Source organism: Phymastichus coffea, unplaced genomic scaffold (genome assembly GCF_024137745.1).
Source record: "Phymastichus coffea isolate CEN01 unplaced genomic scaffold, Cenicafe_Pcof_1.1 PCOF00030, whole genome shotgun sequence".
Classification (NCBI taxonomy): domain Eukaryota; kingdom Metazoa; phylum Arthropoda; class Insecta; order Hymenoptera; family Eulophidae; genus Phymastichus; species Phymastichus coffea.
The window spans coordinates 1,709,082-1,726,742 of NW_026706841.1; the positions used below are offsets into that span (position 1 = coordinate 1,709,082).

Genomic DNA, 17,661 nt, shown 5'->3' on the forward strand with positions numbered 1-17,661 from the left:
ATATATATATATATAAATATCGTGAACCATATTTGCACCTGAGGTGTTACACTCAACTCTCAGTGCATTTACTTTGACAATTTTTACTGGAAGATTCGAATGATGAAAGTTATTTTTTTCTTGTTTATTTAGTGCAAATTCCAGTACTTGACCAATGGAATCTTGTGGACGGAAATCGTTATCTTCCGACCTTTTAATAACACAACGTAAAGTATTATTTTTTGATTTCAGACTCACTTTTATTTCAGACTCTAAAGTTTTATGAAGAAATTTATCAATATCTTCAGTTTCATCACTGCCCGTTGGTAAGATTACAGGTGGTTTGCCACCAACGTAAAATTTATTGTTATTTATATCCATATTGGGTATTGCGTTGAATCTCAAAAATTTTACTAAAGCCAAAACGTATCTTTCATTTTCTGATAGTTCAATATGTGGAAAATATTGCACTTCCAGTGGAGAAGAATTACCCGAGAGAGTAAATGTGAATAATTCTTCCATGACTGTCTAAATATAACTGATAACTTTTTACGGCGTCTTCAGTTATATAGCCTCTCACAAAAACTGCAAACAAAAATAACTACAATTGTAGGTATCGAAATCCTGATATCTTAATGGATTGCATTTGAACGCATCTACTCCGAGATATGTCATTAGATTAAGCGGAAGTCTAAGATCTCCACAATTTTCAAAATATGTGACATTATTTCTGATTTTCTAACAAGCAACCTAATGCGTGGCTGTTACGTTAACGTTATAGAGATTATGGTAATTATAGCTGATTCTCAATAATGTGGTCTAGACTTTGGTAAGAGATTTCTCATAAACATTCCTCATAAATTCGATATACTTAAAATTTCGGCATATCGAGTAAATTTACTTCAAAATTTATATATATATATATATTTTTTTTTTATAAAATTTTTTTTTTCGGTTTTTTTCAATTTTTTTTCTCACAGTCGGTACGCTAAAAAGATGAGAAACCACAAAAAAAAAATTTTTTCCACCCATTCAATAATACTACATAACAAGTATCGTAAATTACATAAAAAAAAAAATCTTTTTTTTTTCGACCTTGAAAAATAATTTAAACCGAAAAAAAAAATTTTTCGAAAAACCGAAAAGAAAATTATTGCAGTATTCTACGTGAGAAAACAAACATTTTTTCTCCTATAAAATTTTTTCGATTGTTACAATTTGACGGAGATAAAAAATGTTGAAAAAAACTGTCACTTCCAGGAAAAAATGCCCGTGCGCGCGTCATATTTGACGAAAATAAATTTTTGATGAGTGATTCAGATAGGGCTTGGTAATAGCTAAAAAATGGTGTACTTCAAATTTTCGTACGATTTTTTTTCCAAAATTGGCTAATTGTCAAAAATAATAAAAAAATTTCAGAATTTTCAATTTTGCATAATTGTTGCAAAATTTAAAAAAACAATCGATGGCAACCGTGAGTCATATCATTTGAAAGCTCTCCGAAAGACCTTTCAAACGCACCCACGCGCGTCTCTATACGTTAATTTCTACCAGAGATATAAAACTTTGAAGTTAGACTGATTTTGCCCGTGGGGGGGTAAAAGTGGCTGACCGGCACTGTATATATATATACATATATAGGGCATTCTTTCTCAAAAAGGCCACCGACTCTCTCCAAAAATCAGAAATCAAAGGCTCCCAAAAATTTGTGTACGGGCTTAAAATTTACCTTAATATATCTATTTTTTATTACTGAATGGCCTTTTCAAAAAACTCAAAATGGAGGCTGGTGCAAATTCAATAATACACCGATATCACTACGAAATAGCAGTTAAATGTTTTTAAAACTTGCAGGGGCCAAGAAAATACGAGGGTCGTTTGAAAAGTCCGTGCAAAAATAAAAACTGCTTGATTTTTTTAATAAATCTTTTTTATTTTTCAACATAGTCTCCTTTTAGGCTTATACACTTCATCCAACGCTGCTCTAGTTTGTTAATCCCTTCCAAATAATAGGATTTGTCCAAGCCTGTAGAATAGGCATTCGTTTCTGCAATCACCTCCTCGTTTGAATAAAATCTTTTCCCCGCCAGCCATTTTTTCATATTAGGGAACAAATAGTAGTCCGACGGAGCCAAGTCTGGAGAATAGGGGGGATGTGAAACGAGTTGGAACCCTATCTCCATCAGTTTTGCGGCCACAACTGCTGAGGCGCGAGCTGGCGCATTGTCGTAGTGGAAGAGGATCTTTTGTGGGCCAATCGTGGACGTTTCTTTAGCAATTCGGTTTTCAAACGAACCAATAACGATGAATAATATTCGCCTGTAATGGTTTTACCCTTTTCCAGATAGTCGATGAAGATTATTCCTTGCGAATCCCAAAAGACAGTCGCCATAACCTTCCCGGCCGAAGGAATTGTCTTCACCTTTTTCGAAGCAGATTCCCCCTTGGTAACCCATTGTTTAGACTGTTCTTTGGTCTCAGGAGTGTAGTGATGTATCCATGTTTCATCTACAGTGATGAAATGACGCTTAAAGTCTTGCGGATTTTGCTGGAACAGCTGCAAACCAATCTTGCAACACTTCACACAATCTCGTTTTTGGTCAATCGTGAGCAATCGCGGCACCCATCTAGCGGATAGCTTTTTCATGTCCAAATGTTGGTGCAAAATATTATGTACCCGTTCGCTCGAGATGCCTACAGTACTAGCAATCTCACGCACCTTCACTCTTCAGTCAGCCATCACCATATCATGGATTTTATCATTGATTTCTGAAGTGGTAACCTCAACAGGGCGTTCAGAACGTTCAGCGTCTTTTATTCGAATATAGCCACTCCGAAAATTTTGAAACCACTTATAAACCATTCTAATCGAAGGTGCACAATCACCATAATGTTTATCAAGCTTCTGTTTAATCTCCCGAGGCGTTTTGCCTTTGAAAAAGTAATGTTTAATCAATACACGAAATTCTTTTTCGTCCATTTTTTTACAACCACTCGATTTCTTTGATTGAAACGAATGTAAAACGCAAAGTAATTTGCCGATATGGCTGAAACTTGGTGTGTGCTCTTCCAAGATATGCCACTAACTGAAAATAATCTCGATACGCACTAGTAGCGCCATCTCTCTGACTTTGCACGGACTTTTCAATCGTATAGTTAAAAAGTTTATTTGCATGTATTTTTTCCCGCTAAATACGAACACACCGTTCGTTTTAGTCTATGAGGCCACCTTTCGTCCGTAACTTCAAAAAGTAGTCTAAAAATTCACTTTTACGTGGCTGAGACTCGAAGTAGTGTACAAAAAAAGCTCATTATCATTCTCCAGTGATTTTTAACAGAGGAATAGAATGCTGTTCTCGGTTCTAACCTTGCCTAAAAGCTAAATTTCAAGGTCATTTCAAGGGGAATTGTTTAAAGACAAGGTTAAATTATTTAAATTTTTCACTATTTCAGCTCCTTTTTTGACAGAAATGCCATGTTTATCTTCGTATTTCATTCTTCTATAGGAAGCTTTGTAATAGTAAAATATTCAATATCATAAAAAACGCGTTATAATCATGTTTTGAGGTTTTCGAACCCGAATCTCGTGTTTTTATAAAATCTCTATATGAATGTGTGTTTTATAGTTGAGATGAGTATAGCCTTACTTATAGTGGAATATAACATACAGATTCTATATTTCAAACATTATATTATGTATCTTGGAGCGATAAAACGATTTTAGAAAAGGTTTATCGTTAGTGGTATTTTCATGAAGATTATTTCGGATTTGAAAGAGTTATTCTTGTCTTAGAAGATTTTTGGAAATTATAAGATTTTTCATATTTTGCATCATTTTGGGAATAGTTCTTAAAAAATTATTTTGTTTTTGATTCTAAAGGATAAAATACCAAGCGTTTTTTGCATAAAATTCTACTCTTTTAGTAGCATTAGAAAATCGTTTAATAACTACCGTTTTTGGTTGTTAAATAGTAAACAAGTGGTTTTTTTAAATTTCGGGTACTACCGTTTAGAATCTTTTATTCAAGTGTCGTGTTGATTTATCATGGTCTACCTTATTATAAAAAAGAATTTGTACGTTTTGTTTTCGCAATGTTTGCTTGTTCAATGAAAAAGGTCTTCTTAATTCAGAATTGCTTCAGATGCTTTAGCTCATAGACTTGCTCGGTAAGTCTCTCTTTATAGCTCGTAAACCATCATCCACTTTTACCGTGTTCTGTTACGGAATAATGTCATTCCACTTCAATTCCAAAATCTTCTTTATGGTCGATGAGATGAGCGATCTGAAATCGGTTTTTGAAAAGTTACTTTGCACCATCTATGATGTATATCAATTTTTTAACATTTAAAATATTTTGTTTTTTATTTCTGAAATCAATTGCTTTTGAATTGTAAAGGCAGCAGAAGTATCGTGTTTTAAGCTATCTGAGAGGAAGATAGAACTTATATTTTTTTATTTAGAATTTTCTTTATAATAATAGATAATTGGAAATACTTCACATTGCTAATTGTTAAAGTGAAATGCTTGCGAAGTATCTTGAACTACATGTAAATAATTCTTAGAAAAATCGAACGTAACAAGTATTTCTCCTTCATTTAAATTTTATTCTATTGATGAAATAAATGGAGACTGCTGATTCGCTATAAATGAATGCGGTTTAAAAATCTGTAGCTTATTACAAAATTCATTTACAAAGTTAGAAACTTTACTCGTAACTGTGTTCAAAATCAACCTATTAGTTGTTATCCATAAACTACTCGTATATTGTACCTGATCGATGAATGCGCTATTCAAAATTTTAAGTAATGTGGAAAAAATGAAACATCAGAACATTTATAACGTTGATCTAGGTAGCAATCGGGCGAAATAAATGCTGAAAAAATCTCCTAATAACTGGTCTATTAAATTTTTTGGTAAAATAAATATTGTAAAGATACCTTTGAAAGTAATTGTGTAAAATACCATGCTGTCTTTGAAGACATTTTGCAAGGTCAATTGTAAGTCACAGTGCTTGCTGTAACAAAAAATTTTTTTTATCGAGGATCCGAAAATGGAAAAATATACAATTTGAAGCGATTACCTCCTCATTCGACTCAAATTTCTGCCCGGCGAGTCACTTTTTCAAGTTAGAAAACAAAAAGAAGTCGCACGGGGCTAAATATGGAGAATACGGTGGATGGGGCATCAGTTCGTAGCCTAATTCGACCAATTTGGCCATGGCGACGGCGGAGGTGTGAGCCGGTGCGTTGTCATGGTGGAAGAGCACTTTTTTCTTCGTCAAATGGGACCGTTTTTTCTGCAATTCGACGTCGAATCGGCCCAATTATTCGGCATAGTACAGCCCTGTGACCGTTTTGCCCCTCTCCAGGTAGTCGATGTAGATCACACCTTGTGAATCCCAGAAAACGGTGGCCATCACCTTTCCGGCCGATGGGGCAGTCTTCGCCTTCTTCGGAGCACTTTCGCCGGGTAAAGTCCACTGTTTCGATTGTTCCTTGGTCTCTGGTGTATACCAGTGGATCCATGTTTCGTCGACTGTCATGAAACGATGCAGAAACTCCTTCGGATTGCGCTTAAACAGCGTCAGACATTGCTCTGAAGTTGTCTTACTTGTTGTCCGGAGTGAGCAAACGCGGCACCCATCGCGCCGACAGCTTTCTCATGCCCAAAATTTCATGAAGGACATGACCCACGCGGTCTTTTGAGATGCCTACGATCTTAGCTATCTCGCGCACCTTCAATCGTCGATCTGCCAATACGAGATCGTGAATTTTTGTCACGTTATCCTCCGTGGTAGCCGTTTTCGGAGCACCTGGACGTGGCTCTTTAAAAATCGACGTGCGACCACGTTGAAACTCGTTAAACCAATTTTTGACGGTCGCCATCGAAGGAGAAGAGTCACCCTACACAGCATCCAAGCGCTTTTTGATTTCGCTGCGCGATTTCCCTTCCAAAAACAAGAATCGAATCACCGACCGATACTGCTCTTTTTCCATTTTTCAAAAATCAACGGACACACTTGTTTCACACGCTCTCAAAAATAAACTACAACTCCGATCCGGCTGAACTCTTGACAGTAACCATTGAGAAGGTTGTAGTACGTGATAGAATATTTCTTTTGCGAGAGTGGCGCCATCGGGCGGTGAGGCTAAGTACTTATCGGACCACCCTCGTATAAACAATTTGAAATATTTGGTTCTCCTTGAGAAAATTAATTAAGTGATTGATAGTAAAAAATACATACGAACAGTTTAAATAGAAAATGTTTTATTAAAGAAAATTTATACATAATGATCATGAATACGTCTCATAATTACTTGGCGACATGTCATGTCAAAAAGTTTTACTGCACATGTACCGCTTGAAAAAACATGTTCGCAAGGTAAAAAGACTACACCAATTCTCGCGTCCAAACATATTTTGTTTACATTAAATGCAAGCTGACGTAGGATATCAGCTGTATCTCTTTTTGATTTTTTAATGACTTTTTCCATATCTTTATTGTTTTTAGTAACAATATTTTCGAAATTACATATAAGTTGTTGACAAACAGTTCCTATGCTAATTATTGTAATTGTCATTTTTTCTATTATACTTAAATCAGCAAGCCCCTTCGTGATGTTATTTATTGATGCTAAGGTTGGCTTGGCTGTTTCTGTACTTGAGTTAGCTGCAGGTGGTCTGATTTCATTAAGTTCTCTGTAGCTATACTGCTTGTTGAGTATGCTGGTTGTCATGACACCCCAAGCTGATACTCGAGTTCTTACATTCTGCAAACATTCCTACCTCTTTATGGCAGTATAGGTACAGTGCTTAATCCGATTGGCACATTACTGCAGGCCTTATTGCGAATAAAGCGTCATCGACCAGCTCTGCATAAATATTCTGTCATAATATTATCATTTTCTTTTCAGCCATATACTATGCGACATTCAAAGCAGCACACCCGATCAATCTGTCCTATATAATAAAAGCCAGGTGTGGCTAGATTTGTTGGTTGTACATGCTTGCAAGACGATGAAGCTATCCAGCCTCGTTTACTCAAATCTTGGAAAAAATGCATGTGACGATAAGAAAATATATAAACTATATTCGAATAAAAAGAGTTATCTGTAGTCCATCACCTTCTCGCTTTTAATCGTTATAAAGTACTACTTTTTCACACCAGTACGTTGTGTTTATAGGAAGTTTTTACCACTTCTTTTTTACACTAAGACGCTTAATGCGAATAGTCAAATGTGACTGTCATTGAGTTTCAGTCCATTTTTACACCATAAGTAATAGATAGACAAGATAAAAATTATCCCTCCCTCTCCTTCCCTTATTTTCCATTTTCCATTCAATTAAAACAATCGACTATATAAAGCAACATATTTCTAGTAGACGCTTTAGTCAATTATTAGAATTTTATGACACAAGTATTTAAAAAATTATCAGTGGTTGATCTTCAACGATTTCTTAAACTATCAATACAACGTACTTAGCTTACTATAATCATTTTTCATCAGGTTGGGGCAAAAAAATAGTCTTTTCAATGAAAATCATACACTGAAAATTATTCAACCAACACTAAATCTATACCACAATCAGACGGATATAAAAATCTTTAAACCATCTACATACGAGGTGTGATCAAAAAGTAAGGTGAATTTTTATTTTTCTCAAAAAATATTTATTTATTCATCAATTTTTATTTTATCTCCTTCAAAGTAATCCCCCTCGGATATAATGCACTTGTGCCAACGCTTTTTCCAATCCTCAAAGCATTTTAAAAAATCATTTTTTGTGATCTTGTTTAGTTCATCCTTCGATGCCGTCTTTATCTCCTCAATCGTGGCAAAACGCCGTCCTTTCATGGGCCTCTTCAGTTTTGGGAACAAGAAGAAGTCACAGGGGGCCAGATCTGGGGAATACGGTGCCTGTGGCATCGTTACTGTATTGGTTTTAGCCAAAAATTCGCGCACAAGCAACGATGTGTGAGCAGGGGCGTTATCATGGTGCAAAAGCCAATTTTTATTTTTCCACAAATTCGGACGTTTCTGGCGGATTGCTTCTCGCAAATTGCGCATAACTTGCAGGTAATATTCCTTATTTACTATTCTACCCTGTGGCAAGAACTCATGATGCACCACGCCCCTGCAGTCAAAGAAAACTGTAAGCAAAACCTTTACATTTGATCGAACTTGGCGTGCTTTTTTTGGTCTTGGTGATCCAGAATGCCTCCACTGGGACGATTGAGTCTTAGTCTCGACGTCATAACCGTATACCCATGTTTCGTCACCTGTTATAACCCTGTTGAGTAAATCTGGATCATCGTTGACGTCATTCAGTAGCTCTTGGGCGATGCTCATGCGACGTTTCTTTTGGTCGAACTTGAGCAATTTCGGAACAAACTTCGCTGACACACGTCTCATGTCTAAAACACTCGTCAAAATTGATTGGCACGAACCAAATGAGATGCCAATATCATCAGCAATTTTTCTAATGGTAATTCGACGATTTCCCAACACTATTTTCTTCACTTCTTCAACATTCTCATCAGTTGTTGATGTGCTTGTGCGTCCAGAACGAGGTTCGTCGTCGGTGTCTTCTTGGCCTTCTTGGAAGAGTTTATACCACTTGTAAACATTTTTTTGGCTTAAAGTAGACTCACCGTATGCCACTTTCAGCATTTCAAGTGTTTTGGAACATTTGATTCAATTTTTCACACAAAATTTAATGCAAACTCTTTGATCCATGTTTTTAGACAGTAGCAGATCGTGGAGCACGCAAAACACTTCTAACCTTGATGCCTCTCACAAACAAACCAAACATACTACAAAGCTGAAATTGGGAACGTATGTTCTAGACGAGTGTACCGACATAACCAAATAAAAAAGTCGAAGAGCGAACTGACGTAGCCCGCTAAATTTCAAAATTCACCTTACTTTTTGATCACACCTCGTATAGCATGTTGGACTCTTTATATGAATACATAAAGAGAAAATTTTTTTATAATATATATCAACTTATTCTTTCATCACAGTCATATCCTTATACCCGTCCATTTACAGAACCATCACTTAAATAGCTAACAGAAAAAGTCATTTAAATATTTAATTATATTTAAATAAATAATTATTTCAAATAAAAAAAATATTTATCATTAATTAAAATTATATATATCATCACTACGGGGAGTCGAATCCACGCCTCGCGTGCGTTCACTATGAGCTTTGCGTATCCTTAATATCTATCATCTCTGATAGATATTCATATTCTGTGACATAATAAAATCCATAACCAATTCATAATGATTATTTAAAATAATTTGATTTGTGGCTACGAATAAATAATTAGAATGTTGAGTATGTTATAAAGTTAGACCTTTATAGCCTTATATTATAAAGTAAGTTTTTTTATCAATTAACGAAATTTCCTAATAATTTTTTGCGACTTAGCAGTGAAAAGTACTATTTTATAGCAATTTAATAAATTTTTTCAAGTATAATTCATTTTTTTTATTTATTATTTATTCATCATATTTATATTCATTAATTTTTTTATCAACAAATAGTATGACATACGTTGTGATTTAGTACTGAAAAGTACTATTTTATATGTTAATTAAACAACAATAACGATTGAACAGCTACATGACCGGCTTGAAAAAAAGGTTCTCAAAAAGAGCCGTTCCAGTCGTTGCAGCTATACCACCCACGGCCTGTCCAATGAACTGATTTTTACAACTTGCCTGCTGTGTGAAAAGCCGTTGAACTGGTGCTTACGTCTTGCATGTTGTGTGAAAATAAAAGCGCGCTCGACCAAAAACACATATCGAAATACCCTGGAACGGGGGAGGTAATCTGAAAAATGGGAAATTTATTAGAGAACAAACTCCCATAATGCAGAGCTAACTGCCGCTCCGTTAAATACGTATGATAGTATGTGTATTCGCCTTTACGTCAGATGATTATGCTTAATTGTCTTCGATCGAACAGAGTTGAACTCACCTTAAGTCACGTGTCTTGTGACACTCGTTGAGTTTTAAGTGTGAGCGACTTTACTCCTAATCGTCTTAATCCCCTAGATGTAATTGGATTAAAACCTAAGCCTTTTACAATTACTTAAGCTAATGGGAAAATTAAATGACGCAATTGGCGAATAAATTTGACTAATTTTAATTAATAAAAAGTTACTACAGTCTTTGTTGGATCGAAAGACTAACGCACGCGAATAGGATTTTACAATGAATAATGTTCAGTGAGAGAGAGAGAAGAGAGAGAGAAGATTCGAATTTTAACCGCGAACTAACGCTCGGCGCGAATACAAAAAAAATATCGCTATTACGATTGACAAAACACTTTTAGTATTTTGTCACGCGAATATGAAGGGAGGTGTACCTACCCTGCGGTGCAATTACGGTGATCAGCCGTAATTGTTGATGATCAAGAATCTACTGCCGCTGCCCTCCTAATTATCAGCTGCGCTGCCTCGATCTACCTCAATATAACTTTGATGCTGCTTCTGTACTACTGCTATTAACTGTCACGGAAATGCCGTTGCACTCACGCACGTAATTGTCCCAAGGAAAATTTATATTGGCGAAACAAAGTGCAAAACACAAATCGACGGTAAACTTGCCTGAACAGCTGAGGCATAACTGCTTATTCAAATGATCACGCGCCCTCTCTCTCTCTTAATTGTTCGAACTAACGCGCGAGAAGCAGAATTGCGAACGGATCGATTAATTGAATCGACTACCGTTGCAACCCATGCTAAGCTACTCTGCACTAATCCCTTTTGATTTATGTTAGCTACTCCCACTACTAATTATAATCGACTTATACGCGGGACAAAATCAGAGCTCTTGCACAATTCCCACTTTCGACTAGTGGGCCAATAATGGACGCGCGCTTTAGTTTGATGAAAATGAATAAAAATTTCATCAGTTCATCTTATTGCATCAGTATACTTTTTAGAGAGTTAGAACCACGAGTAAACGATTATAAATACGATTAACCTTATTCTAATAAGTTTTTGTATTTATGTTCAATACATACAAATTTTGTATTTTTTATATAAATAGTGATTGAGTTATTTTATTATTCGTGAAAGTATAACAATATACTAATATGCAGGGAAGAGTTATCAATGAATTTTTTTCGCTGAGTTCTGGCAGATGTCTTCAACCGTGCTATTGAAACTTTAGGAGAAGACGTCCCGGTGAGCGATAAGTTTAACGTTTTGGAACAGGAAATTATTAATGCTCAAGGGAAAGAACATCGGAAAGAAGACCGAATGAAAATGAAGAGGCATCAATACATTCGACAAAAACGATTAGGATGCCATTAACACTTTCACAGTCAAGTTACTAAATTTCATTAATTTATTTGCTTATTTGTTCTATTTTATTTAATTCTCACTATTTCTTTTGCACTATTTTGTTACTACAAATTTTACAAGGCATTTCGACGATTGTGCACATAACTACTTTGCGCTCTTATGCGCCCTGTAGTATGGCACATTCTATCCATACATCAATTTTTACATATGTTATTGTGCACAATAGTTTACATGCAAAAATAATTATGTGTACAATTATCAGCTTGTCTTTTATAATGTTTTATGTCATTGAATAATAATTTTTTAAATAGATCTTAATTTTTTTTTCGTTTATTTACCTGTCTCTTGCATTACGAATTTTGTAATGTTTTATTAAAATTATTTAAAATAATTATTATTTAATTTAATTACAACTTTACTATGAATTTTATAATATTTTATTAAAATGATGTAAAATAATTATTATTTACCTTAATTACTATTTTAACTAACAATTTTGTTATGTTTTCTTAAAATTATAGAGTATATACAAGGTGTCAAATAAGTAACGGAACAAGGCTGTAGCTTTTTAGGTACAGATTATTAGACCAAGGTCAAGGTCATTCCTTTAGTAACTTTCAACGCGGAATCCGATGGTGACCTTGGATTTGACCTTGAGATTGACCTTCAAGGTTATTTCAAGGTCAACTTTGTTTTTTTAAATGGGAACCCCTATTTTTGACAACGGCAATCGAAAGAGCGGAAAATTTTACGTCCAAAACGGTATTTTTAAATTTTTTTTCATGGCCTTGAGAAGGTCGATTTAAGGTCAAATGCTTGAAAAACTGCCTAAAAGCGTTTTTTTAATTTTTAAGATATCGAAAAATGACCTCTACAAAATTTGTTCAGAACAGAGTGGGCCACCCAATGCAACAAAAACCTTTGACCTTTAACCTCATTTTGAAGGTCATTTCAAGGTCGAAGTGTTTTTTGTAATGGAAACCCCTATTTTTGACCCCGGATTCGCATATAGCGCGAAATCAGAAAGAAACATTCAAAACGCAGTGAGTGGAAAAAACTTATCCGGCAAAAAAACTGTACCTATGTCTCTGCTTGCTCCTCATTTAAAACAACTTGACTTTCGGTTTGGATAACCCGTTACTTTATTATTCAAACAATCAAAGGTCAAAGATAAGGTCACTGTAACATGCTCTCAGTAGAATTTAATAAATTTAGCCCGAAACATTTTGTAAATGTTTCGCGAATAATATTGGATCTAAATTTCACATGACCTTAGCGATGAACGTCGTGGATCAATCGAAACTCAACATAATACCTTATCCAAACGTCGGATTTCGCGCAATGTGCTAATCCGGGGTCAAAAAGAGGGGTTTCCATTACAAAAAACACTTCGACCTTGAAATGACCTTCAAAATGAGGTTAAAGGTCAAAGGTTTTTGGTGCATTGGGTGGCCTACTCTGTTCTGAACAAATTTTGTAGAGGTCATTTTTCGATATCTTAAAAATTAAAAAAACGCTTTTAGGCAGTTTTTCAAGCATTTGACCTTAAATCGACCTTCTCAAGGCCATGAAAAAAAATTTAAAAATACCGTTTTGGACGTAAAATTCTCCGCTCTTTCGATTGCCGTTGTCAAAAATAGGGGTTCCCATTGAAAAAAACAAAGTTGTCCTTGAAATAACCTTGAAGGTCAATCTCAAGGTCAAATCCAAGGTCACCATCGGATTCCGCGTTGAAAGTTACTAAAGGAATGACCTTGACCTTGGTTTAATAATCTGTACCTAAAAAGCTACAGCCTTGTTCCGTTACTTATTTGACACCTTGTATAATAATTATCGAGAATAGTGCATCGATATGAATGTAATTGTATAAGTTTCATGTGCGTGTTAAATTACATTTGTTATAACATCCTTCGACGGCGGAATATGTCGCGCGAAGGTCAATGTAATGTAATTGTCTAATGAATAATATACAAAAAATTAATTGTTATCTGTACAATGTATCCTTCTCCTATCTGCGTATTTTATTTCAGGTGACAAAGTAAGAATTGTTAAGGTTAAGTGTCTAAAGAAAAAAATCCGTATACTGGTTCAGTAAAATAAAATATTACAATATTCATAGTGCAAGAGAGAGATAAACATGAAAAAAACGCGGTCTGTTTAAAAAATTATTATTTAATGAAATAAAACATCAGAAAAGTCAAGCTGACAATTGTGCACATAATTATTTTTGCATGTAAACTGTTGTATACAGTAACATACGTGTAAATTCATGTATGGATATACGAGGAGTGTTCAACAAGTAAGGTGACTTTTCAATTTTCGCGGCCTACGAACATTCAAGTTTTGAATTTTTGTTGTTGTTGTGTTAGTACACGTGCCACCACCATATAATCACAGTTTGGACTATGTAGCACGTGTTGTTTTATGGCAGAGGCGTCAGAGGTTAGAAATGTTTGGTGTGCTCGGCGATTTTCTTCTATCGAAAAGAATGGAGCAAAGAGTTTGCATTAAATTTTGTGTGAAAAATGGAATACAGTGCTTTAAAGCTCGTGAAATGTTGACAATTGCTCACGGTAACTCTACTCTGAGTAAGAAAAATGTGTATAAGTGGTATAAGCTGTTCCAAGAAGGCCGAGAGAATGTCGAAGACGAACCTTGCCCTGAATGTCCCAGCACTTCAACCACAGATGAAAACGTTGAAGCAGCGAAAGAAATTGTGTTAAAAAATCAGAGAAGTTGCAGAAGATATTGGCATATCGCTTGCCTCATGCCATGATATTCTTTCGGATGTTTTAGGCATGAGACGTGTATCGGCGTAATTCATTTCAAAATTGCTTAATTTTGATCAAAAGAACCGTCGCATGACCATCGCTCAGGAGATGTTGAATGAAGTTAATGAAGATCATGATTTTCTCAAAAGAGTTATAACTGGTGATGAATCGTAGTTATATGGTTATGATGTCAAAACTAAAATCCAATGGTTCCAATGAAAGATCCCAGAAGAGCCAGCACCCAAAAAAACACGTCAAGTTCAATCAAATATTTTGCTCACTGTCTTCTTATATTATTGTAGCGTAGTTCATCGAGAATTCTTACCACAAGGTCGTACGGTCAATAAGGAGTATTACCTTGAAGTTATGCGTCGTTTGCGAGAGGCAATACGCAAAAAACTTCCGGAACTTTGGAAATACAATTTGTGAATTTTACATCACGATAATGCACCTGCTTATCCATCGTTGCTTGTGAGAGATTTTTTGAGCAAAACGAGCCTCCATATTCACCGGATTTGGCTCCCAGTGACTTTTATCTTTTCCTAAAACTTAAGAAACCCATGAAAGGACATGGATTTTCAACAATTGAGGATATAAAATTGCATCACTGAAAGAACTCAAGGCAATAGCTCAAAATGATTATCAAAAGTGCTTTGATAATTGGAAAAAGTGCTGGCACAAGTGTATTATGTTATATATAACGAGGATTACTTTGAAGGGGACAACCTAAATATTGATCAATAAATAAATATTTTTTGAGAAAACCATAAAGTCACCTTGCTTTTTGAATACCCCTCGTACTGTGCCATACTATACTACGTACAATAGTTCATCCGTAAAATAGTTATGTGCGCAATCGTTGACATGCTTTGTGAATTTCGCAGTAAAAAATAGTTTAAGATAAAGACTAAAAAATGAACGAAAAAGAAAACGGTCGACGACTATGACAGAAAATAGTAGCGAATATGCGCTAGACGAAACAAAAGTGAGAAGAGTAAGGATGGTCAAGATAAGACAGAGAAAATTGTGTGCCAGGTGCACCAACTAAACCCAGGCAGATCATAAACATTGATTTTGTGACTCCGCCGATAACCTGCATCGACCTTGTTTCCCCAAGGCTCATACTCACTATGCAGGGTGAAAATTTATTGTAGAACAAAGCTCTGCTATCTGCAAACATCAAGCGGCGGCAATGTAATGAATCGCCCACATGTGCCGATTGTCGATTAAGATACCGCATAAGCGGGAACAGCTTAGAAAAGGTATGCATATAATAAACAATTATTTTATTTTATTTAATGATTGAAATTAATTTCAATATTTTTCCCAGAAGGTATAGAGAGGCGGCTCTTCGACAACACCACCGATTCCAGCCATCAAAAAAGGAGCAGTGGTAGGACATGGCTAGTGCTCGCTTCTAGAAAAAGATAACTTTTATCCTAGCTGAATCAGACAACGGCGATGTTTACTGATAAAGAAGGAAAAGACTATATATGATTGAATTTGTAATTATGTAATTTATAATTTTAATTAATAGTTTTTCACTTGTAAAATAAGATGTATTTTTATGAATAAAGTATATTTTTATATATAAGAAAATTTCATTTAAGAAAAAACAATGTATATATTTATTATCGACCACCCTCCCGCTCCTCTACTTCATTAATGAATTATCAGTACTATTACGGCTGGCAATAATTGTCAAATTGTCGATAATGTTAATATATTTTTTTCTTGATGCTTTTTCTCTTTTTAAATTTTTCGACTAACAGCATCTTACAAAGTGCATTAAGACATCCCTATTCTAAAGAATCATGTAATATATCATATGATATGTCACGTGACGATTTGAAAGGATTTTTAACGTGATTTATCAGATGGCATCCCATGATACAAAGTTAAGCTAAGCGATGATTTAAACGAAAGCTTTACAATATTACAAAATTTATCACAAGATATCTCGTGATATCACATAATATACTTTAATTTCTTTCGGAAAGTTCATACCTGATATCAAATGACATTGCTTAACATCACAAAACTAAACTAACGATTATTGAAACAAAGGCTACATGATATAATGAAGTTTCTCACGAGATATCTAGTGTTGTCACGTGATAAATTATAATTCGATTTACAAAGTTCACACCTGACATCAGATGATATTATATGATATTATAAGAATATTATGGTCAGCAGTAGCAAAGAAAACTACGTGACATCTAATGACGTCACATGGTGCCATAAAATCAAATGTATCGAAATTACAGAGTTAAAAATGGTTGATTAGCTTTTGATATTTTCACAAATAATTACAATAAATAATAACCACTAACAAATTTAAACTTATACTTTTATTTTAAAAAGTTCAATTTATAAATCTTTTACAAAAACTCATATAACATAGATATTTCATTATATTCAAATTTTAAAAGGAAAATGAAAAATTTAATTTTCTAATTTTATCTTGAATATTTAATGGAATGAACTAATGAAAATGTAATTTTACGGTTAAAACTGAATTACATATATGTAGCAACTTTTAAAGAACAATTGAGGGGCCGGATGCAATAAGAGGGTTAGCGCGTGACCTTTCTAAAAAGTGACTCACGGAGAGTCCATTTTCAAAATTCAAAAAAGTGATTAAAAAAAAATACCATCATATTCCTCATGGAAAATGCCATCTTTTTTACATTACCATTTTGTTGTAGCATATCGTGTTTCAGAGATAAAAATTATTACCTCAAAATTTCCAAAACTAATTTTCAATTTTTTTTTTTCGAATATATCGCTCCAACTTCGTCAAAAATCATCCAAATTAGCCGTTTTTTTTTTGAATTACGTGTCATTGTCTAGCGCATGCGTCGAACCTATAAGCGGATCAATGTGGAACAATGATAATTGTTTATTTAATTATAAGTCTGTAATAGCGTCGGCGTGCAACGCCGATATATTCACTACTATTACCAATTATTTATAAAGGGGGAAGGCAAGGGAGGCGGTGTATCGCTCCAAGCAAAGCAGGAAGGAGAACAGCGGGCAAATGATTTCACACACAACTCGTTGACAAACCGTTTATTACAAATGCACTACCTCGAGTGCCGACGAGAGTACAAATCACTTATTACTAATAACACGCGAAACTAGTCTAAACGAGATGACCGGCACGTTAGCGCCATGTCACCTCGTTAACTGGCTCAAACAATTACTTAAATTACACAATGCCGAAAACTACGCCGGCTCGGAAAAGCCTGGCGTAGCAACGCGAACCGTGAGAATCGCCGAGGAAAGGAAGAGATATAGAGAGAGAGGAATCGGTGACCTGACCAAATTCTGGTGGACGTCGCTGTTGCTGGCGGCCTTGAAGGTGTCCCACCGGCGGCTAGGCTGGAAAACCCCTGGCTGCTGCGTGGCCGGCGACCTGGCAGAAAAGGCTGTCGGGTTCTGCCTCGATGACGGCTTCTTGCAGGGCAACTGCTGCGTCGCTGGCAGAGGAAGTCCCGTCCGGCCGATCTGCTGAGGGATGCTGACTTCTTCCGGACAAAGGGCAGGCAGCGATGGTCACCAGCTAACTCGTACGACTGA

At 35.3% G+C, this 17,661-nt stretch overlaps 1 protein-coding gene across 4 annotated transcripts in view; it reads left to right on the forward strand.

Moving 5' to 3' along the window:
- Window positions 1-17,661, forward strand: part of LOC131663040 (BTB/POZ domain-containing protein 17) — a 355,591-nt gene that overhangs the window by 10,778 nt on the left and 327,152 nt on the right. The gene's annotated exons all lie outside the window — the stretch shown is intronic.